Source organism: Corvus brachyrhynchos, unplaced genomic scaffold (assembly GCF_000691975.1).
Source record: "Corvus brachyrhynchos isolate BGI_N302 unplaced genomic scaffold, ASM69197v1 scaffold32, whole genome shotgun sequence".
NCBI lineage: Eukaryota > Metazoa > Chordata > Aves > Passeriformes > Corvidae > Corvus > Corvus brachyrhynchos.
Genome location: NW_008237919.1, coordinates 1,205,398 through 1,228,680, shown reverse-complemented (window position 1 = coordinate 1,228,680; position 23,283 = coordinate 1,205,398). Strand labels below are relative to the sequence as shown.

General features: G+C 37.8%; 1 long non-coding RNA gene across 1 annotated transcript; it reads right to left on the bottom strand.

Annotated features, from left to right (window-relative positions):
* Nucleotides 1-12,061: 12,061 nt before the first annotated feature.
* LOC108446474 lies at nt 12,062-21,411 on the bottom strand. Its single transcript, XR_001861651.1, has 3 exons — nt 21,298-21,411; nt 16,350-16,351; nt 12,062-12,073 (listed from the first exon to the last, which is right to left on the bottom strand). It is a non-coding gene; the product is annotated as an uncharacterized LOC108446474 (long non-coding RNA).
* Between the last annotated feature and the right edge of the window lie 1,872 nt (nt 21,412-23,283).

The following is a 23,283-nucleotide window of genomic DNA, read 5'->3' as shown; positions in this document are numbered from 1 at the left end:
ATTTTGTTAACTGTTTCAGCTATTCACTGTACACTTTTCTGACCACATCGTATTTATGTTGTATGCAGGTAACTGACATTTGAAGAAAAACAAAACATACAGGATGAAGTCCTGACTCCTCTGAAAGCTCCCATTGACTTTAGGAAAGCCAAGCATTTTCCTGCTGTATTTTTGTCTCTCTTGCTTCATCTTCAAAATTAAATGATTTCTTTGACAAATTCAAAGTTTATCTAATTAATCTTTTTCTGTAAGATACTGACAGGTTATACTCTAAGACAGACATATGGACATGGACATGGCCGTCTCCACTATTTGTGGAAAAAATTGTGCATTTTGGGATGGATTATCACTCACATTGTATTAAATTTTCTGTAGTCCAGTACTGTTAACCAAGAGATGCCAATAGATGGGCAAAACAGACAACAGATGGTAGGAGAGGATACACATGCGAAGTTGCAACGCAGTTCTTTAAATATTTGGCTTAACATTCACTTCCTCAGTTTTATTTTTTTTCCAGTTTTTAGTGTTGTCAAAATGAATGATCTGAGATAACTGGCGATTTTGTCTGAGAGAAGAAAGATTTTGACATTACCATTCCATTTATCTGCAACATTTGCATTACAAAAGTCTCTATATCATAATCTCCTAACTAAACTAAGTTCTGGTCATCCTCTTGTGCTGATTCCTGTGGTGTTCAGAGGTCTGGATGAAGGATAAATTTTTGCGCATTTATAGGCTGCCAATCCCAACTGTTCTCATCCAAATCAAGACCAGTGTCAGCAACGATAGTAAAGTTTCTACAGAGCAAAATTCTGGCACACACCTAATATTCTTCAGTCACAGAAATGCAGTCAATCTATGGTCTAATAGACCAAACTAGGGCTAATCAGAAGTAGAAAAGACACCAGTACAGATAGTGAAGAATTTAATTCCTCAAAATCAAATGTTTTACTCCGGAGATCTGCTCCTTTTGCTCCACACTGTTTGCTAATGTTAACATAGCCACATTGTTTTGCTAAAAAATACTGACAGAGTTTGAGACTAAACCCCTGCATCTTTATGGTCAGATGGCAGCCATTGCGAATAAGCAAAGGTAGACTCACTTCTGGCTACCACCAAGTTTCTATAGGCTGGCAAAGTAAGAAAAGGACAACTGGACAGGGAATGTGATTCCCTCCACTTGACCCTCGCAAAGGGAAGCTCTAGGGAACTGCAGGTAGAGGTAACACAGCAGCAGCAATGGCAATTGTCAGTCCATTCTCATTCTCAACCATGCTGCCTACACTGCAAACTGAAGTTCTGAGAAACATGAACTAGCTTGATGGACTTATGTTGTCATATGGTGTAGTGCAAAGAGGAAAAGCCTAGGTTTTGCTTTAGCAAATGTGTTCTGGCTCTGGAAACCCATGCCTGAAAAATAGCTTTACAGCACGGACTGTTCAGGGCTTGTGCCTGGCCCAGGCACACACTGTTCATGAGCAGGGAGCTGAAGGCTGGAGGCACTTGTGTCCCCATTGCAACAGGGCATGTTAGAGGGCTGTCCCAGGCATGTCTTCAGCTGTAGTTCCACCAAGAAGCAGTGTCCCTAGTACATGCTGCAAGTCTCCAAGTATAAGTACAAAGCAAACTGGAACCAGGAAAACTCTCCAGTGCACACTAAATTAATAACCTAGATGTACCCTAAGCACAGGTATCAGAACAGTTTAGCTATGTCAGCATAACTAACCAGAGGATTATGATGTGACTGTTTTTCCTAGGACATGTCAGGACTGTTATGACACTCATGTAACTGTTAAATTAACCTGGCTGGAATTAACCTGGAATATAGGCTGGAGGACCACTGAAAGTTAAGTCATTCTTTTTTTCTTTTGCTACAGTTGCAGTTAGATAACACTGTAAATTCCAAAGCTCTATAGAAATGAAACCTGTAGTATTTGAATTGTGGCTCTTTGTGTATTGATCCCAGATTACAGCACCTGGACAAGTGGTCTGAGAAACCATCAAAGCCTTCTTTGGACTGTCAGTCTTGATTGCTTGGTGTGCACATCAGGTCTATATTGTAATGTGAATAATCATTAAGTGTTACATTCCCACACTTTTCTGTTTTGATGCAAATTTGGGGCAGGATTGTGGCCTGATTCTGTCAACATAAAGAGCATAGTTTGCTTTTGCCCTAGAAGTTTCTAATTTGTGCTCATTTCTCTCTTGGATCTCTGTGAAAGCAGTTGAGCAGGTTGTCAGCTCCTTTTTATTTTTCTAAGCACAAGCCTTGTTACATTTTGCTTAATCTTCCATCCGTATGGTGACATGTAAAGCTGAAGCTTGACCATTTAAGAGTTCAGCAATACACAGCCTCCCAGCAGGTCCCCCCAGGGCACTGTGTCAGATGGTATTAGCAGAAGAACCAAAGTGAGTGTCCCTGCTGCACTGCTTGGACACGTATAACTGGAGCATTCTGCAGTTGCAGAGTACTGTGTGTACAACAAACTGTAAGCTCCCTTTAGACCATAAGATAGTTTTCCACACATGCCCTTAAAACTAAAGTGTGTTCTAAGAAATAGAAGTAGAAGAAGTAAAATGGCAAGTCAGTAAAACAGCATCTTTGCCTATTTCCCCTTTTGAAATCTATTTTCTGATGGGGATGTAAAACTCTCAGTGTAGTGCCAGATACACCTCATTGTATACCACTACTATGAAAAGGAGTAGTCTTTATGCTATTTAGATGGCACAGAGCAGATACAATAGGGACTATGTTCCTTTTTGCAGCATCTGTGGTGCTATTTATGCAATAGACTAGATTTGGCACCTCATTACTGATACACGCAGAAGCATCACCCATCAATCACAGAGATTTTGCTTTGCATACTTCAGGGGCTGAACCTGTCTCAGTACTTCTGAGACAGTGGACATAAAGCCTTTTTCTGATGTTTTCTGATTTAAAAAAAAAACCCTCTATAGGATATATAGTGTGCAAATAGACTTTACACTGTACTCAAACTATCAGCAATGGTGTGCAGGCTACAATTTAAGGAGAACTATTAGCCTTCTGAGATGTTAAATTATTGGAGGGCATGCAATAATAATAATATGGGAAAAGACAGCACCCTAGTGGGGTGAAACAAAGAACATTTTTTAGCCTGATTGTACACAGCCTCAATAGCAGCACTTCTTGTTCACACAAAAAAGTTCCTTCCTGGGAAGCATGGTTGTTATACAGTGACACTGTATTCTTCTTGCACAATGGCTTTAATTTGGCAAAATACCTTATTCACACCTGGGTCTTTGAGCAATTGTATGGTCTCACCCGAGCTAAAACAGAGCTCAGAGTTAGGCCCATCCTTAAGAGTTAATCCAAATATGACCTCTAAATTTTGTTGGCTTTCACACTCTCTGACACAAGGAATTGGATCTACTTTAATTTAATATATCGGTTGGGGGGGGGTTATTATTTTTCGCTTTAACTGATCTTGGTTATTTTTTTAGATCTTCAAAGAATCTAATACAACTTTTTTAGTTTAATGTTATCGATGCCAGGAATTTTTTATTTTTTAGCATGGTTTACAACCAAGCTGACCCCATGGGGCATCCAGTTGTTTGACAAGTGGCTGAAAACTGGTGTGGAGAGAAACCTATTGTTGTGAAATTATCCTCTACTTACTTAGACTGTGAAAACTGAGCACAGACTAAAGCCAAATGAAAAATTAAACATTTTAACCACAAAATAAGAGAGAGAAATGGCGTAATCTGGACATATACTTGTGGAGTTGTCTGACCCATTGATACATAATGGCTCAAAGTCTGGGCCAAGATAACTTCTGTCTTTCTTTTAAATACTGCTGGAATGCTGCTAGCACATTTTCTTGAATTCCCTATCCCATAATAAGATAAAAAGAAGTGAATGGCAAGCCCTCCTGCCTCAAACATTAGAAACAAGTAATCAATTGATCAAATTAACTTTCTCTTTGTGCCCTAAGATTAATTTATACATTTTTAAAAAATAAAATATTTACATAAAGTGAATGTATTTTGTGGGTGATAAGTGAAAACTTCAAGCATCTGTCTCTTGAGTTAAAGGTCTTTGGGCACAAGATTAAAGAGTCAGATAATTTCTTCTGGTTCTGAATGAAAGGAAAATTAAAGGCCTACTGCCTTGAATAGAAAGATTGTCCATGTAGTTTTTTGCCTTTGTAAGCTTTTAGGGCAACAGACATACTGCTATAGTTTCAACAGTAACAACATGGAACAAGTTGAGTCTTTCAAAGGAATGGTGTGTTCAGCAAAACAATTTTTTAACAACTGTAATTTTCTTTTCACAGAAATAAATAAATAAATAAAGTCCAGTTTTATATTGCAATATGTAGCCAAGAACAGTGTGGCCTTTAGGAGAGTGGACTATAGCAGTGGTTTTGCCTATTTCCACTCTCTTCTCTGAATATCCTGGCAAACCAGTTTGTTGACTATAGCCCTCAAATACTGATGAATTCTCAGCTCATGTTGGCAAATGGTCAGTGCTCTTGGCTTCACTAAAAAAACACTGCTCTTAGTCTACAAAAATTAGTTGGAAAAAATGTCTGGATTTGTACTCACTTGTCTTTCTTCCTGTAGACTTACATTTTATCAGTCAGGAAAGAGTACTGCTGCCTGCATAGGCATTTGTGGCTGGCCTTCTCTCCCATCCCAAAGTCTGAGTAAATATCTAAGGATATTAGAGCATTTCTATTGTCATCTGTTATTAGTATTGACTTTGATGCTAGGAGCTCTATTCAGTGATATGAAGTATTATAATTTTGGCTACTCATTTGCATTTGTTGATCTTATTTTTCAGTATCTGAATATTTCTTTAGTCTTCTATTTTGCTCCAGAACTGATATAAATGTTGCCAAGGGACTTTGACCTTTTCCATGGGAGATGAATGTTTCATAGATGAGAATACCTGGAAAATACAGGACTTGCACAGCTGTGTGGTTAGGTGCATAATATGGGCACCACAATTGGCAATACATTGGACAGAGAAATAGCAGACTTCTATGATTTAACAAGAATTGTGCAAATATGCATCCCTTAATGCCATTTATGAATTAATCAAGTGCACAAGCACCTCTTATGAGGACTTCATATCAAGTAAGGAATTCGCCTAGGGACATAATACTAAAAGACCCCTACAAAACTCATTAATAGGAATTACAACTTCCAATTTTTAATTTAAATATATAATAGAAAAAGAAACAAGCTGTGTTAACTGTCCACTGGACTTGAATTAAAGATAATATAATGCAGGATTTACAAATTTTAAAAAATGCTGAATAAATATGTATTTTATATTTAGATAGCACCATTCCACCAAGACATTTCAAAAAGTAATTGTGACACTGATGCAAATAACATTTTGCCAGGCACTTATTTTGGGTACAAAAGACTTCATTTTGTTGTCTTTACTGACAAATTCTTTTCTCAGGAGGCACAATATGGTCCAATAAAAACAAGAGAATGGTTAAGTAGGATGGGTCCATTGTGACTCACCTGCCTTTACATCCAGTTCTTTCACAAGGTGGGAGAAAGAAGTTTAGCTTAACCTTTGAAACAGGAGCAAATTTAGGTAAAGTTGTCTGAAGTCACTATATTTTTACCTGGCTATTATGGAGGTACTTTTAAGTGCTACCAGGCAGTTCAGATAACATAAAAATTCCAATACTGCCTTCGACTCGAGTCAAGGGTACACTTAAAGAGTTATTAGCACCCAGCAAAGTGTGTTAAGTCTGACATTCATGATGTCTCAGTTATTAAATAGATACTAGTACACGTACTGATTTTCTTATAAAACTTAATAATGATAATGACCTTTCCATTTAGAATCAAGCTTTCAGTGCTGAAAACACCAGCAGATTTATAGAATTTTATGCTAGACGCAAATTACAGATCACTGTCAGTTTCTCATATATACAGAACTTGAAATGTATTTTTCACTTTTCATCTTGAACATTCATGTGTCATAATGACCATCAAATGTATATATTTCTGTGCATAGCTAACATAATTGATGTTACACTCAATTTATCATTTGATTTAGGGCTCCTCTGCACCAGTGCATTATTCCACTGGGGTGATCTGCACACAATAGTGCCTTTAAATGTTAAAGAAAGATTACAAAAAAATTGTGCCAGGGACTCTGCTACTGATGCTAAACAACAGAGTAGATGACTTGGATGGCAAAACATCATCCTCAAGCAGACTAATATATAAATCTTTTTGGGTAAAGAGTGAAAACAGACAGACACTGAGGCTGTCATTTTGCCACTCACACTTGTGACACTACTGCAGGGATTTTTCTTTTTGGATACACTGAAGGGTGATAAGGTACACTCATAAAGAAAATGCCAGATATTGCTAAATACTGAAAATAATTTGACCTGGAGCACTGAGCTTAGTCAAAATTAGTGATTTCAAGGACCAGGTTTTCATCTACTAAAAAATCAACACATTATCTCTGTCTTCAATAAGGCTATGCCAGCCTATTTGAGTCCAGGATCTAGCCCATCTCAATAATGAATGTGAATAAATCCTGTGGGGTTTACAGCAGCTGAGAATTTGACCCCTGACTCTCTGCTACACAGAGAAAAAAAGAAATAATTTTTAGAATATTTAATATATTTTCTTATGCATGAACCAGGGGTTATTTCTAAAACAAACAAGCAAGACTTTCTGCTTCAGCAGAGTTGATTATAAGCAACAATGAATATGATAGAGACACACTTCTTTTTTTATTTTTCCTTTTTCCCAAAAATCCTTTTCCCCATACCTCTGTGCAATGCTTCATATCCCTTTTAGCCACCAGATCCATGTCTGATTCTGTCTCAGTTATCTGAGGGGGCCAAGTTATGTGAGGAATTATTTCTGAATACTGGTACTCTGAAAGGGTGCAATTTATGTGACATCAAGTTTACTTATATGATAAAAATAACCCTTGAAAAGTTGCATCTCTGGTTACTTCAGAGGTCCCTACTTAATGCTGGGGATTTTAAAGCACACTATACAACTTTAAGGGTGGAAATTATCCACCTGACCTCAGGGATCCGAATTAATCTGAACTTGTCCCAGGGAAAAATGGAAGGGAAGAATTCATTTCACTTACTTGTGACCCCTACCCAAGGCTGACATTAATTGCACCCCAGTTTTTCTCCACTGACTATAAAGGAAGACTTGCAGAGATGCAGATGCCAATATTTGTCAAATTCCAACCTAACCTCTCCATTCTCAGAGAAAAGGAAAATTCCCTCATCTCCCCCAGGATGACCCTGTCTTAAAGGACCGAATCCTCCAGGATGCTCTATGATATGCTTTTTAACAGCATTTATTCTCAATTGCTTTAGGATCAAGAGTCAAAGATGAAAGATGCTTGCTATGGATTGGGCAAGACTTCTGAGGAAGGGGTAAAGAGATCAAAGAAAAGGGTGAAAAATGTTGTCTCAGGAACTGGATAATACCATGCCAGCTATTTCCTCTTGTGGAGAAGACAGAGCTTGTCATTGGGTTCCCACAGAGAGCTCACAAAGCAAATTTTACTTGTTCTGCCCGCAAATTTTCTGAACAATGAGTACCTACTCCAGGTGATAGGAGTTAAAGCTTATACCTCATTCACATAATGTGATGTTAACACAAGAATAAAGAAAGGTTCCAAGAAAGTGATTCTGAAAGATCTGAGCATTTTCTTCCCATACACAGGACCTCAAATGACTATTAAATCACCTAAGACCAGGCAGTGAAATGAATGGCATCCTTCCTCTTTTTGAAAAACAACATGCTGGTGTTCTATGTTTAGGTATCATGATGCCATCCAGAAAATTTAAGTCTATATATGATCCTAGTCTCAAAGCAATCAGGTCAGCTAAAGGCTTGCAAAAGTGCATTTCTTGATCATGTTTATATCATTACATAAAGAAATAGCAATTAAAGATTTCAGGGAAAGAAACCAAAAGCCTTAACACACGAACACAGTGAATGTAAGAAGAGAAGCACAGTTAATATTTCGATTTAAAGTAGCAGGAGAGTGTAAAAATGCTGAATTTTTTATCTTTGAGGAGCCAATTGTTTTTTGCTTTACAGAGAATCATGTGAGTTCTCTTTTTACAGACACTGGAAACTGCTAAGCATTAACAGGCAAGAGCGGATTACACAGTGATTGATTTTAGCTAATTTTACAAAAATATGAGGGTATTGCTTGTGATGTACTACATCTAATTATTTTTATTATTTTATCATGGCTGTGGTGGAACTCAGTCCCAGAATCTCAGATCTGGGTAAACCGTCCCATTAAATTTATAAGGGAAACAATTTATAGTGGGGTTTGTGTTAGTTAAAACCAGAAATGTATTGAGAACAAATCCCAGTTTTGAACACTGCTGGACAGGTGGGAAATTTGTGGATGCCAGCTTCTGGCCAGAATTTTTCATACATTGGAATAACTGTGTGAAAGAACAGTTCAGCAACTTTATTCCTGCATTTTTGCAGAACATACTCATTTTGAAAATATTATGCTAAAAAATACTGACCATCTCTGAGGAACTGATCTGTTTATTATCAGTGGGTTTGTATAATAAATGTAGAGTCGGTCCTTAATATTACAGAAAGATCTAGTCTAAACTTAGAAATTCAAAGTTAAAGACGATGTTCTACATTCAATTCATCTTCTGCCACCTTGTTATTGAAGAACATATAATGCTAACATCACACACAGATCTGAGGCTCCACCATTACCTAAGCACAACAGGGTGAGATAACGACAGTGTGTCAGCCTTTTGTTGGTCCGTGTCACAACCTTCACGTTACTTTATGAGAAGAACTGCTGTCAGGGCATTTCAAGTTGCTTTTGAAATAGTGCCAAGAATGAGGAGGCCCCACTGTCCAATTGCTTTTCCAGTATTAACAAACTATATAGGGAAAAAAAAAAGAAGAAATTGCTCAGTTTGCATCTCAGTGCATGAAAAATCCTAAAGTGTTGCAGGGACAATTGATTATCCAGAGGGCAACACATCATTTCTCACTGAAAAAGGCCCTTTCTGGTGTCCTACTGGTTATCTATATGAACATTTCTTCTGTATTTTCCTTTCAACAGCTGAGAAATAAAGAAGAGGTAGAAAATGAGGTTAAGGGGAAAAAATCAGGAGAAGACAATGATTCATAAGATAGGGTTTTCAGCCCCTTGTCTAAGGATAACCATTTTGTTTCCTTAGCAATACTCATCATATCAACTACAGCAAATATTTAAGTATTTCTTCATTTGTTTTTAGGGATCTTGTTACAATAGACCACACTCTCTTTACTAAAACTATATTGTCTGAATGAAAGCAAAGTGGCCTTAAATGTAGCTGAGATGATTTTAGTGAAGTTCTAATTATCCAGAAAAAGTTCCACAATCTCTATTGTGATTCATTACTCTTTGTCACCATGAACTGGTAGCATTTACAAAGACAATTAACATTGGAATAGTTTGTTCCCATGAGGGGTCTTTTCACATGGTTAAAGAGAAGTCATAGTGAAGTGATATGTTGGTTTGAATATTTCAAAATATCACTACTTATGCAAATGAAATAGAGATTTGGACTTAATGATTCACAATTTTCAGTGATTTACAGTTGTTGAAAGTTTGAGACAGCCTTTCTTCTGCACAGAAAAAACAATTTAAAAATGGGTAGAGGTTTCTTTGCTTTGGTACATCATACCATATATTTAAATAAAGAAAAACTAGAAATCTAACTGCCAGTCAAAAAACACACTATTCTCTAGAACCTGGCGTATATAAAGTAACTAATTCCATAATATATAATATACAAATATTCTCAATCCTTGGTCTCTTTTCAGAGGTGTTCAAGCTGTGACTTGTCCAGTCTGGACAGTCTCCTATCTCGTAACAGACTAGAATTGGAAACAATCTGTGCTACTGGGGAATTAAAATAGTTTTTGGAAACATAGGGAACTGTTCTCACCATTATTTTAGCATTTGTTTAATAACTGTATTATAGAGTATTACTTTGTATTTGTATTTGCTTGGTGCAAGGTTTTGGTGGCAGGGGAGGTTATAGGGGTGGCTTCTGTGAGAAGCTGCTTAAGGCTTCCCCTATGTCTGACAGAATCAATACCTACTGTCTCTAAGGCAGACCCACTGCTGGCCAAGATTTAGCCAGTTGGTGACAGTGGTAGCGCCTCTGGGATAAAGTATTTAAGAAGGGGAAAAAAATTATTACACAGAAGCATCTGTGACTGAAGAAGACAGTGAGAATATGTGAGAGGAACAACCCTCCAAACTCCAAGGATGATGAACAAGAGGGAAGAGGTCCTGGAGGAGATATTCATCTGCAGCCAATGGGAAGCCCATACTAGCGCAGGCTCCTGGAAGGGCACCTGGACCTGTGGAGAGAGGAGCACACACTGGAGCAGGTTTGTTGTCAGGACTTGTCACACCGTAGGCTGGAGCAGCTGGTTACTGAAGAACTGCACCTCATGGGAAAAAAGGGACCCCACACTGGGGCAAAGGATGAGCTCCTCTTCCTGAGAAGGGAGGAGTGGCTGAAACAAGATAAACTGACTGTAACCCCGATTCCCCATCTCTTTGTGTTCCTGGGAAGGAGGAGATAGAGAATCAGTGCTAAAGTTAGGCGTGGGAAGGAGGGAGGGGTGGGGGGGAAGGTGTTTAAGTTTTTTTTTATTTCTCATTTTCCTACTCTGATTTTAATTACTAAAAAAGTCAAGTAACTTCTCCAAGGCTTTCTTTTTGATTTTACCTGTGATGGTCATCATTAAGGGATCTCTCTCTGTCCATATCTCAACTCATCTCTCCCCTGTCCGGCTGAGGAAGGGAAAGATAGAATGGCTTTCGTGAACACTTAGCATCTAGCAAATCACTATAAACCTAAAAGTGAAAGATTCAGTTTTCAGCGTATGAAGAACATGGTGTCTACGTAGAGCCCTGTCAATTTAATGTTGAGAACTGTCATCTATATTTCTAAAGCAAGATCAGTTTAAAATGCAAGCAGGGTTTATCTTAAATTTTTCAACTGACAGTTGGGTGATATGGCCACTGACATGGATGGTTGGAAGTGCCTCATTCTGATATGAGCACTTAGCTCCAACTTATGCTGTACCACATCAAGACAATATCAAATGTGTTGCATTCTTCTTATTTCCTAGATGAGTAAACAGGCAAGAAGGTATTCCTTTGTATATATATCTATATATATATGCAAACATAGCTACATACTTAGATATTCACACGAAGAAGGCGGAAGTAGATGCCTCTAGAGGAGACAGCACAACATCTTATTTTTAGTGGTTTCCAGGACAAGATGATGTGTAATTCAAAGCATTGTCACAAATCATAGAATTCCATTACTAAATAACCCCCTTTACCCTCAAAAATACACAAAACAGATTGTTCCTATTGGGTAGAATAAAAGATTGATTGTCATCTGTGATTAATTTGAACATTTGAAAAACTTTCATATGATAATCCTGAAGTTTAGTTTGACAAAAGTAAAGACTAGACCATTCTAAAATCATCACAAAGTGTATTCAGTTTTCAGGTCCCAAGTATAACAGTGAGTTGCAAGTCAGCTTAATTCTGTGCTCTGGAACAAAGAGTAATTTCTGCTGAAAACTTCTCAATGGATATGTAGATGAGAGATGAGATGCCATGTTGCTGAAATATTCAGAAGCTGATACCCATACCAAGAGAAATTCTGTAATGTAAAACATATCACTACCTTATTTTATTTTTTTTTAATTTCTTGCTCTGGGGTTCCTCCCTCAATAAATTTCCTCCTTGACTGCTGGCTTCTGGAAGATCCTTTGGTCTGCTTGGCTTCCCAGCTGCATAGGCTATTCCCAGTCTCTCAGGCACAAATAAAAAGAGTTGCCTGTAGCTCTACCTAGCCTGATTGGCGCATATGGCAATTGATTAACTACAAGGGACATTGGGGGACTGTCATCAAATACAGCGTTTTTTCTAAGTTCCTAATGAAACGATGGACTCTCCCCTTCAGGGCAGAATCATCCATTAGGCCCATGTGGTCTGAGCTGAAGGCTCCGTAGGTTCCCACGTAGCAGTGTAATAACCTTCTTACGAAGCAATGACAGAGACTTCTCTGTGAGATGAATGATTTAGAGAAATTACCTGCTTTGTCTTGCTTACAAAAGCAATTTGGAAATGGTTGTATTGTTGACAGCTGTCTACCTTCCTTCTGACACTTCTGCTCCTCCTGTTAAATTTCTCAGTAAATTGTTCTGCCCACCAAAAGTGATGTCACAATGGGAACACTTTCTGCTTCTGTAGTATCTTCTCTCAGAACAACTTCATAAGATGCTTTATGAAGAGTAGTGATCTTAGCATTGCAGTGTGCTAGTGTGCTCGGCCCAGAAAGCAGCAGGGGCAAAGAGAAGTTCAGAAAAATTTCTGGCAGGCAGAAAAACTGAATATGGGTTCATAACTGAAAGCTACCAAGTTGAAGTTATTTAAAAGTGACTGCTGGAAATTTCCACATATCCTCTGAGGTATAATCATCACTTCCGTGAGAACTCCTAGTCTCTTGCAAACTGGGTGAAATTGGTTATGTTATAGTTTGGGTCTCAGTGCTAAACACAGTCAAGGGATACACGCCAGAAACTTAAAGGTATGGAGGAAAGTAAGGTTCAGGAAATTTCACACATGAGTACATCAGCTTAGAACTTCCACTGATCTGCATCCTGTGAGAGTGAAAACCATCTTCCCTGTAAACAACTGAACAAGTCTTTTGAAAACATTTAAACATTTAGGAAGCTGCACATTGATACAAAGGATAAAAGCAGTCTGTAATAATGCCAGCTTATGATGGTTTTGCTTTTCAGTTTTATTTGTTGGTTTTACTTTTTCCGAAAGCCTAGGAAAAGATTTGTGTATTTTGAATCTATCAATTTTTTCCAGGAACAAGTGTGATAAAATCTCTCTTTGCCAAGGTTTGTTCTTTAAAAATAAGCATCTGGCAGTGGGCTATTGAGGTCTGTTCCATTCTCTTTTTCCATTAGTACTGCCTATGTGATCTGTGTATTGTCTACATGGGGACTTCTCAAGTCTGACAAACTTGATGGACAATACAGTCAGAGGTTGCTCAAGTGGCAGGTTTTTCACTCAACATCACTACAAGTACAGGTAACAGGATGGACTTGCCTTCCACATTTCTGAATACATTACTGCAAAGAGAAAAAGGAGTAAAGATGTCACCACCTCCATCATCTGAAGCCTGTAGAATTGATTATATTCTAATTGTGGTACAGTAGAAATAAATTTCCAAAACTGGGCCTGAGAAAAGGTGGAAACATTTGTCAGGCCTTAATGCAGGTCAATATTCTCTGAATTGTTAAGGACTTCTAATGTTTTGCAAAGTATCCCTAACAATGAGCAGTCCTTCTGGCCCTATCTAGTCCTGCTTTCTAGAAACTATGTTTTTTTTGAAAAAACAGAAAGTGGTTTGAGTACTGGGAGGAACGTTTGTACTAATAATTCTAAATGTAGTCAAGGCAGTTATTCCACATTTTATCTTGAGGTACTACTGTTCTGTCAACATAAAAACTTCTTCAATCCATTCATCATTGTGCAGGCCACTTATCAGGGACAGGCAGAAACACATCACCCTTTTTTCTCTTGTTTGAAGACAAATCTAAATGAGATTCATCTTAACTAGCCCTGGATGTTTAAAACTTAGGAATGAAGTCTAAGCCATTCAACAGTGACATAAGTGCCTTGTTTGCTTAGATTCTTAGTCAGACATTTAACTTCCACCCTGATTCTAGCCCCTTATGCATATTGTATGCTTCTGTCATCATTAAATCCTTAAAAATGTATCCCTTCCTTGACGCTCCTGTTCTTGAATGCCAGAGGTCAAGGCCCATGACACCATCCCTATCCCTCTGCACATATCCATGTGTGCAAATTTGACCAAGTCTTTACCCTCTAATAATCCAAGTTCATCTTCAAATTGAACATGAAAAAAAAAAAAATCCAAGTCTTCCCTTCAAAATCCTGATGTTGCTAATGTTGCATGTTGTCCTACTCATGGACAGAGGGTGATGCAGGAGAGAGTCTGATTTTGGTAAGGATGGTCCTGCCCTCTGAAATTCTCATCCCTGATTTCCCACTTTCAAGAACTGGAAATACACTCCCAGAACATACAGACTACCTTTTTTTTCTCAGTAATGTCCCACCCTAGAAGGATGATGGGCGTATAAATCAGTGTCTTTTTGAATACCAGCTTGTGAGCACATGCTGCATTTTCCTGTTTGGTGTGCAATTAAGACAAAATCTTCTCAGTGATTGGGTGGGATGTGGAGAACATCTTGGAGGACATTTCACAGGAGAGATCTGCTTTGCTGAAAATCAGAAAGGTAGTGCACAAATACATATCAGAATTTTCTTTCTTGCTTGCTCATAGCAGTTGCACACATGTTGAAGGAAACAAAACTGTTGGTGTGAGAGTTTCCATAGAGCTTAGTGGTACCAAGATTTTTCAAGTAAACATGTATTGCAAAAGGCAGACTTTGAGAGATTAGCACCAGGCTGGATACATTAATTTTCCTCCTAACAAGGACACCAATCTCTTTCAAGAATCCTAATTGTTCTTACTCAGAAGGCATTAAAAATTGTATATTGTATCATATTGAGAGTTCATCTAATTTGAGAAAATTTTGTAAACATCAGTATTATGTTATGTTCCATTCATTCATTTGATCCTCTAGTACATTAGAGGGGGGAATATACATGCATTGAATTCTTGAGATTTTATTTTAAGGGCTGCTTTAATGAATTCTTAATTACATTATTCAAAAGGTCCATTATTCAGCATTCATCTCACTTCTAAATGAAAGTCTTTACCTGACATGTGAATGAAATGAGTCTAAATGCTTTCCATGCCACCTAGGGATTCGTAATAGACTTCTTGCTGAATGGCAGCAGCTGATTTTCTTTCTGGCTTAAATTTTTGTAGATTATTTGCAGAGATGGACAGGTATGAAATACTCATCTGTCCCAAGCATCAGTAAACCCTCCAGTCTCATCAGATGTAATGCAGCCACAGTGCTTGAGAGAGTTGAAAGAGATAAAAGCTAGACAGAAAAACATTTATAACATTTCTAAGGTTTCCAAATATATTGTATAGTTCTCAACAGTTCTATTTTGTGTGCAAAAAGCCCCTTATTAAAGATTTTCTTCTTTTTTTATGGCTCACCATGAAAAAAGTTGATGAACATTATAAAAGCACTTGAGATCTGGTTTTTAAAAGTGGTAAATTGATACATTTTCTCATTCACCATCCATTTCAGTAGGACTAATATGTGATATTAAATTTGAACAAGAACTTAAGAGCTCAAAATACTCCAGCAGTTCAGACAGCAACATGAAATGAGTACATGAGAGGCTGATCAGGACTGTACTGTCCTGACATACACTGGGCCAAATTCCTCCATGCCTCAGTCCATATTTGATCCCAGTCAGCAACTGTATCATATGCAAGAGCAATTTGCTCCAGAACTAATCAGTATAGCAGAGCACTATCCATCTCCTAGAAGGTCTGAGGTAGTTTAAGGGGAAAAAATTATATAGGTATAGTCAAGACCCTGGTAACATCTTTCTTTAGAACACACTTATTGGCTTCACTGAGAGTTTTACCTTCACAGAGACTGCAGATTTTCAGAAATTTTCAGAAATTTTCTGAAAAAAAATATTTTAATATCCTAAAAAAAAATAATCCTTCTACTGTTTTGTCAGAATAAATTTCAAATATAACATTAATGCTAGGAAAATGTGCATACTGTATGCCTGTAGTTGATTATTTTCCTACTTGTTAATTCTAAATATGAAAAAAAATATTTCTAATGGATAGAACATTACTTAAAGCATTGAAATTATCATTGAATAAATACCACAGTGCTATCTCAATTCCTTGTGAAATGATTAAAATATTCATCTCCCAAAAATTAAGATTGTCTGTTTCACTTGCACTAAAAAGATAATAAACTTCCTCATTCCAGATTAACATAAATTATTGTATACATTATATTCTTAGCTGTGTTTTCTAGAACCACTTTTGCAAAAAAATCCATATTAAAGCCATTTCAGTGCTTTTGCAGTCCTTAGATCAATTTTTAAAGTACATTTCTTAAACTATATTTTGTTTTTCATACATATAGATGGAGCTTTGCTAGGGTGAAGGCATTGTAGGATATATCACGACCTTTCCCCCTACCTGATTATGAAAAAGACTGTGAAATTTAATATGCTGCTTTAATTCCAGACCATTATTTAGGGGTCAGTACTGGAAGGTGCTGAGCACGTCTCAGGAAGTGCCCAGCACTGACAATTCCCACTGGCTGTCTTGCTTATCACCGAGCAGGACTGTGTTAATAATACAAAACCCCCAGCAGTTGTGTGGCATGGTCAGGCATTGGTTAATGAAGCAGCTGCACTACCGAGCAGGCGGAACAACCTACTGATAAAAAAGTAACATTTTAGAATGCCTAAGAAATCTCAGACAAAAAAACACATTATCCACTCTTCTGATGGGCAAAATGCCTGAGTGTTGCTCACAGGGACTCCCATTCACCCAGCCTAAAGCTCCCCTCTCTGAGTGATTGAAGTGCACCCTTGAGGAGCCACATCACTTTGTGCCTCTTATGCAGAAGAGATATTCCAGCACTGACCAACAATCAGCCTTTGAAGCTGATTTCTCAATGAAGTACTGGTTTTGTCCCAGTTAAACTGAAAACCACATAAATAGCCGTGTGGAAAATAATAATGAAATTAAACAAACACATCCAGTAGCACTTATGATGCATTAAGGTATGTTTATTAAGTCACCATTTCCAGATTTGTTCACCCAGCTGAGTTTCTCTTTTTTGTTTTTTTCCCCTGTAGATCCCATTTACCCACCTAACAGCTCAGTTTATTTTTATGCACATCATTAAGGAAAATGAAATCTCAAATTCTCTTTAAAGGTTCTGGAATGAGACGCATCTAATTACCAAAATATTTAAAATATGAGTAACTTCTCCAGTGTGAAATGTATTCCCCAAAATGCAGACCCAAGGAACATACTCTAAGCTTCAATGCACACCAGGTACACTTCAAGATGATAAACTGACACTTCTGCAAAGCATCAGACCAGGCAAAAATCTCCCTAATCTCACTGAATTCTATCAGCTCAATGGAAATCAGCCAGGGCTACTGTCTACCCATAATACTTAGGCTGCAGGCTATTGTGTCTCTCAGTCTTTAACATATTTATTTCAACAGTGTTTCAGTAAACTATGGAAAACTTGAGAGCAATGAAAAACTAAGGGTAAAAATCCACAAAGGCACCATAGAACACTTAAGGACACACAGTAGTTAAAAATGCAAGATTCATAGAGTAAGCAAGGAAACAAATAAAACAGAACATGACTTCACTAAATATAATTGCAAAAAGTTATTTTAAATACTTGGAAACACGTTTAATGCAATTGCTATCAAAACTCTTACAAACATGCAGCTCTGATCATGTTTCTGGAGCCATGTCACAGGGCAAAATCACTTTTTTTGATTAGGAACATGAAAAGTTGTTTTCAACTTCCCCATATGTAATTTGTATAGAAGCTAAAGGGTAACTTTGAGTGCTTAAAGAATACAAAGAGGAATTGCTATTGACATTATGCTCTTCCTAAGTTTTATATGAATATGTGATCATAGTTCTGAGTCAAATATCTATTAGCTTTTTACTAACACACATCAATAAGATTGTCAGTGCTTTGACAGCTTATATGTACAAAGCAAACAAAAAATCAACATACTTCCATTTTTTTTTGATGGCTAGGAAGGAAGAGCTGATGAGATATTACATCAGATTCTGATGTAATCAGTATTTTGATTTTTTAAAGCATAGTTCCCATTTTTTAGATGTATTTTTCTATATTTCACATATACAAGGTTATAAAGAAAGCTGGTGATGCTGATGAAGTGGGATGTGGTTGTGTCGAAGACATTCCAAGAGAAAATGTTTCCTGTTTTCAGTCTTTTCTAAAATCCATAATAACAGTTTTGACTCATTTCCCACGCCAACGTTCAATTTGAGAAATTAAGTCCATTTCTATTATACCTTGCTGGGTAGATAGAAGATATGGGTGGTCCTTCTATCAATCAAAATTGTAATTACCTTTCCCAATTGTCTATGATATTTTATTCAAAAAGTATTATGACTCCTAGGCACTACATATGTGATGGTTGTTTTTATTGTTAATAATAATACTAATGGGATTTTGGATCCAGTGCATGCAATCCTATAGGGCCTTCTCTTCACTTCTTCATTCCCTCTCTGTCTTTTGAGAGTTTTTCAAAAATTATTTTAGTCTAGTTCTGCAGACTAATGCTAATATAGGCTGTGTAAAACTCACAATAAGTTGTCACCCATTCTTTCAGAATTCACAGCACATATGTTATCCTGACTTCTCTGCAGAAGATTTGAGGTACAATCACATAATGCAGAAGTAATTCGTTATTAACCAGGCTCTCTGACTGCACTAATAATGGTAAACGTGAGCAAAAAGAACTTAAGAAGAACCACTTGATATGATAAAGGATAGTTCTTTTACTATTATCATGTATAATTTCCCGTCTTCCCCTGTAAAAAGAAGAAATTTATAGCCATTTCCTGCATGTACCTTTTTCATTTCAGTTTGACAATCCTCAGCTTTTTTACTTCAGCAGTACCTTTGTCAGTGGAACTGAGCATTTGAAACTTATTTCTAATTTGATAAAATATACGTATGGCATTAGCATGCTAGAGGTAAAGGGTACTAACATCAAAGTCTACACAGCTCACATTAGAATGGTTTTAAGCAGACGTTATATATTTATTTTGCAGGGAAAGAAGGAAGTCTCTTAGAAGTAGTGTAAAAGTTCTTAATTTTACTAAATTTTTCAATAAAGCAATTTAATTAATCTTCTTACCAATAACTTCAGTAGAGCAACTTAAAAACAGCTGTCATGTATTTAGCAGTTTGGATGTGGCTGCAAAACAGGTGCATTGTTGCACTGCAGCCCTGAAGGAGTTAAAGGACATACATGCTTATGATATCTTTAAACTTTCAACTTAGAATTATTGATGGATGTAAAGCTACTCACTCAAAACCATCCAACCTTCTTAACTGGTTAAAAGAGTTTAATCCTCTCAGTTATTAGGAGACCTTTGAAGTGAAACAGTGAAACTCACTCCTTCTGCCTGTTTTGAAAATTTTCATTGAGTGTAGACTAAATCACAGGGAAGTTTCAGCTGCAGCACTTCATCTGCAGAGTAAGCTGTGGATTACTTAGTTGAACTTTGCTCCAGTCAAGACTTTGTAGTGCTTATAAATCTTGAATCCATCTTAGTTCACCTTAAATTAGCCTTGCAAAAACAATCTCTAAACTTCAAGTGTCTGCTTGGTGGCTTCTGGCTAGGTGCCATGCAGAAGCTGAGACACTGATTAATTGTCTTTGTTTCTTAAAAATAGCTCATATTTTATTAAAAATAAAATATCATGGAATACACACTTTTGCCTTTCACTTCATAAAACAACAGTGTCGGCGGGTTCTATGCAGACCATTGGCAAATACATTGCATTTTAGAAATTAAATGGAAGCGGAACTTGAAGGCTTTATAAGTCCTGAAAGCCTTATTGCACAATAATGCCACTACTGCATGAACAGCCTGGGATGGGGCCAAACAACCATGCCAAGATATGACAGATTTTTCAATTTTCCGGCAAATAGAAACAAATTCTGGTTTCAGAAGGTGTACTCGACAAACCCTTCTCAATGTGTTTCTGATTTGTGGTAAGAATGTTTTTACTGCTGGTGCCCTGTACTTTTGAGACATTTATTTCCTAAAAGAAAGATTCCTTTCTATAAACCTCAACTGTCTGTTTTTTCAAAGCAATTTAAAATCAAACACACAAATAAAATTTTTAACATATGGAAGCCTTCGTACAGAGACTTACGTATTCCAAGTTAAAATTGTTTTATAAACTGTAATGCTTTGCAGATGAAAACACTGAGAAGATGACTGTTTTTAGCAGTAATGCTTTTTGACAGCGTTAAACCTTGTTTTAGTAATTGACATAAAAACATTTGGTGGCTTTAAAATAGACCATTAATAAAAATGGCATGGTTTAAGTTTTAAAAATTTTACTTAATACTGTGAAGTTGTATAGAATTACAAGTATAACATAGTATTTTTTTAAAGAAAATAATCTTTTACTTCTCTGTATTAAAAACAGTGGAGATGTATCTTTAAAGCTGGCCCTTTTTTATAATAAGTATCCTACAGGTTGAATTTGAGTTTGGGCTGTTTTATATCCGTATAATAGATGTATTTTATTTCTTCTTTTTTCAAGTTAGTACTTATCTTCTCCACTGGCTGGCTTTTCTCATAAGCTTTTAACTTTTCTGTTTCATGCAGAGTCAAACTTGAAGACTGTTGTACATAGAAACATTTGCTATTTAAACATTAGCAGACTATTAGCTTGTACACTGAATACTTTTAAGATGTGTACATAGCTCTAAAGTATTTTTGGAATAGTAAACACTAATTTAGAGGAATTATGTAATCTTAAAGAACTTTTTTTAAAGAGTGGGTTTTTTTAAACTTTGCCTGGTTAAAGAGTTTGTTGAGCTTTTTATTCCCCCACTTTAAAAATAGACTATGTTTCTCGGGGAGTTTTTTCCTCAAAACCTACAATAGTTTACTACATTTTGAGTCAAGTTTTGATATCACATTTTCTATGAAAATGATCACAGAATTTACTAGGTTGGAAAAGAACTTTGAGATCATCAAGTCTAACCTCTGACCTAACACCACTTTATCAACTACACCACAGCACTGAGTGCCGCATCCAGTCTTTTTTAAAACACCTCCAGGGACTGTGACTCCACCACGTTCCTGGGCAGCCCATTCCAATGTCCAATCACTCTGTGAAGAATTTTTTCTTGATGTCCCACCTAAACTTCTCCTGGCACAGCTTAAGACTGTGTCCTCTTGTCCTGTCTCTGTTTGCCTGGGAGAAGAGGCCGACCCTCACCTGGCTACAGGCTCCTTTCAGGTGGTTGTAGAGAGCAATAAGGTCTCCCCTGAGCCTCCTCTTCTCCAGGATACACAACCCCAGCTCCCTCAGCTGCTCCGCACAGGACTTGTGTTCCAGACCCTTCACCAGCCTTGTTACCCCTCTCTGGACACCTTCCAGCATCTCAACATCCTTCCTAAATTGGGGGACCCAGAACTGGACACAACACCCAAGGTGCGGCCTCACCAGTGGCAAATGCAGAAAAAGAATCACTTCCCTGGTCCTGCTGGCCAAAAGATTTCTGATCCAACCCAGGATGCCATTGGCCTTCTTGGCCACCTGGGCACACACTGGCTCATGTTTAATCTGCCATCAGTCAGTACCACGAGGGCCTTTTCTGCCTGGCCACTGTCCAGCCACTCTGTGCCCAACCTGTAGCACTGAACAGGGTTATTGTGGCCAAAGTGTAGGACCCAGCAGCTGATCTTGTTAAACCTCATATCGTTGGATTTGGCCCATCTATCCAGCCTGTCCAGGTCCCTCTGCAGAGCCCTCCTACCCTCCAACAGATCAACACTTGCACCCAGCTTGGTGTCATCTCCAATTTCGCTCATGGTAGACTCAATCATCACTAAAGATATTAAACAGGACTGGTCACAACATTGATCCCTGAGGGATGCCACTAGTGACTGGCCACCAACCGGATGCATCACCATTCACCACCACTCTCTGGTCCCAGCAGTCCAGCCAGTTTTTAACCCAGCAAGGAGTGGATCTGAAACTTAAAATTTTTATGAACTAGTGCTGAATATACAGCAGGTACTAGTGTTTTTCAATAATGACCTGTTTATAAAGGAATTAAGTGGAGGCTTTCTTTTAAGCACGTGTTTAAATCTCATTGACTACTGCTCTGAGAGTCCTGCATATGTTTTCAAGAGCTTCACTGCAATAAGTCATAAATTAATTTGAATCCTCATACAGGCTGACTATGACTGTATGGACAATTAGTCTCTTTTAAAGCCAAAGGAAATAATGAAAATGATCTGATGGCATAATGAACCCATTTACATGGAAGACATGTTGATTTCATCCCCATGCTGGAATCTTACAATGGGGACAGTGTTCATTCCCCATGCAACAGCTATCTTAAGCACCAACTGTCTGAAAGAGAAAAGATGGTAAAACCAACAACAACAAACCCCCAATATATGCCAAACTGAGAGCATCAACTGGCTCTTTTTTGGAGGAATTCCAATGACAATTTTTTATTGCTGCCAGAGTGACGGTACAGCTCAGCCACTGACCATGAGAAAAAATAGAAGCAGAAAAACAGGAAGCAAACACAGGTGCCAAGTGACTGATCTGTCTCAGTAGGTAAACAGGCAAAAGGAAAATTTCAAAAGGAAAACATTCAGAACAGGGGTGTGATCAGAGAGCTGTGGAGGCTGTGGATACACATGCATTGGCAGGGCTGCTTTAGCCTACTTAGTCTTGGTTCCTGCAGTCCACAACTCATTCTCTCTCTTCTCCCCTTCCCTGTGCTGGCACCACTGTTTGTACAGCTGCATGGTGACCAAAGTTGGGGACTTGGACACAATGAAAAATCACCCACCAGAAATGGATCAGTTCCCCTTCTGATTTACTTCAGAGCCCCACAACTACTTTTGCTGGCACAGCAGAGGTTATGATGTGGGAATGAGATTGTGCAGCTGAGGAGAGGAGAAGCTGCTGAAGGAAGCCCTATCAACCACATAGGGGGGTCACCTTCTGGGGCTCAGAAAACTGTGTGTGGCTGCCCCTCCACCACACTGCCCTCTCACTGATAGTACCTCTTTGCTACTGGAAGAATTTCGTTTAGATTAGGGAACATTAATCAGTATCCAGTGCCTAGAGCATGGAACTTAGTTTTCTAGATTGTTCTCATATTCTACAGAGATATAGGAATCTTTTCCAATTGATGAAATGTAGGCCTCTGTGTCATCTGAAAATTCCAAAAAGAACATACCTGATCTCTGCCAGCTAGCTCCAGAAGGATATAGATCTACCGCATCATATATATCAGCCTTTACTAGATGTCCCAGACAGCCAAAGGATCCTCAAATGGTGTTAGACATCTCTGTTTATGCAGCTGAACTTTATGCCCAAGGTGGCATAAAGATGCCTAAACAGAACTTTTAAATTAGATATCCACAAGTG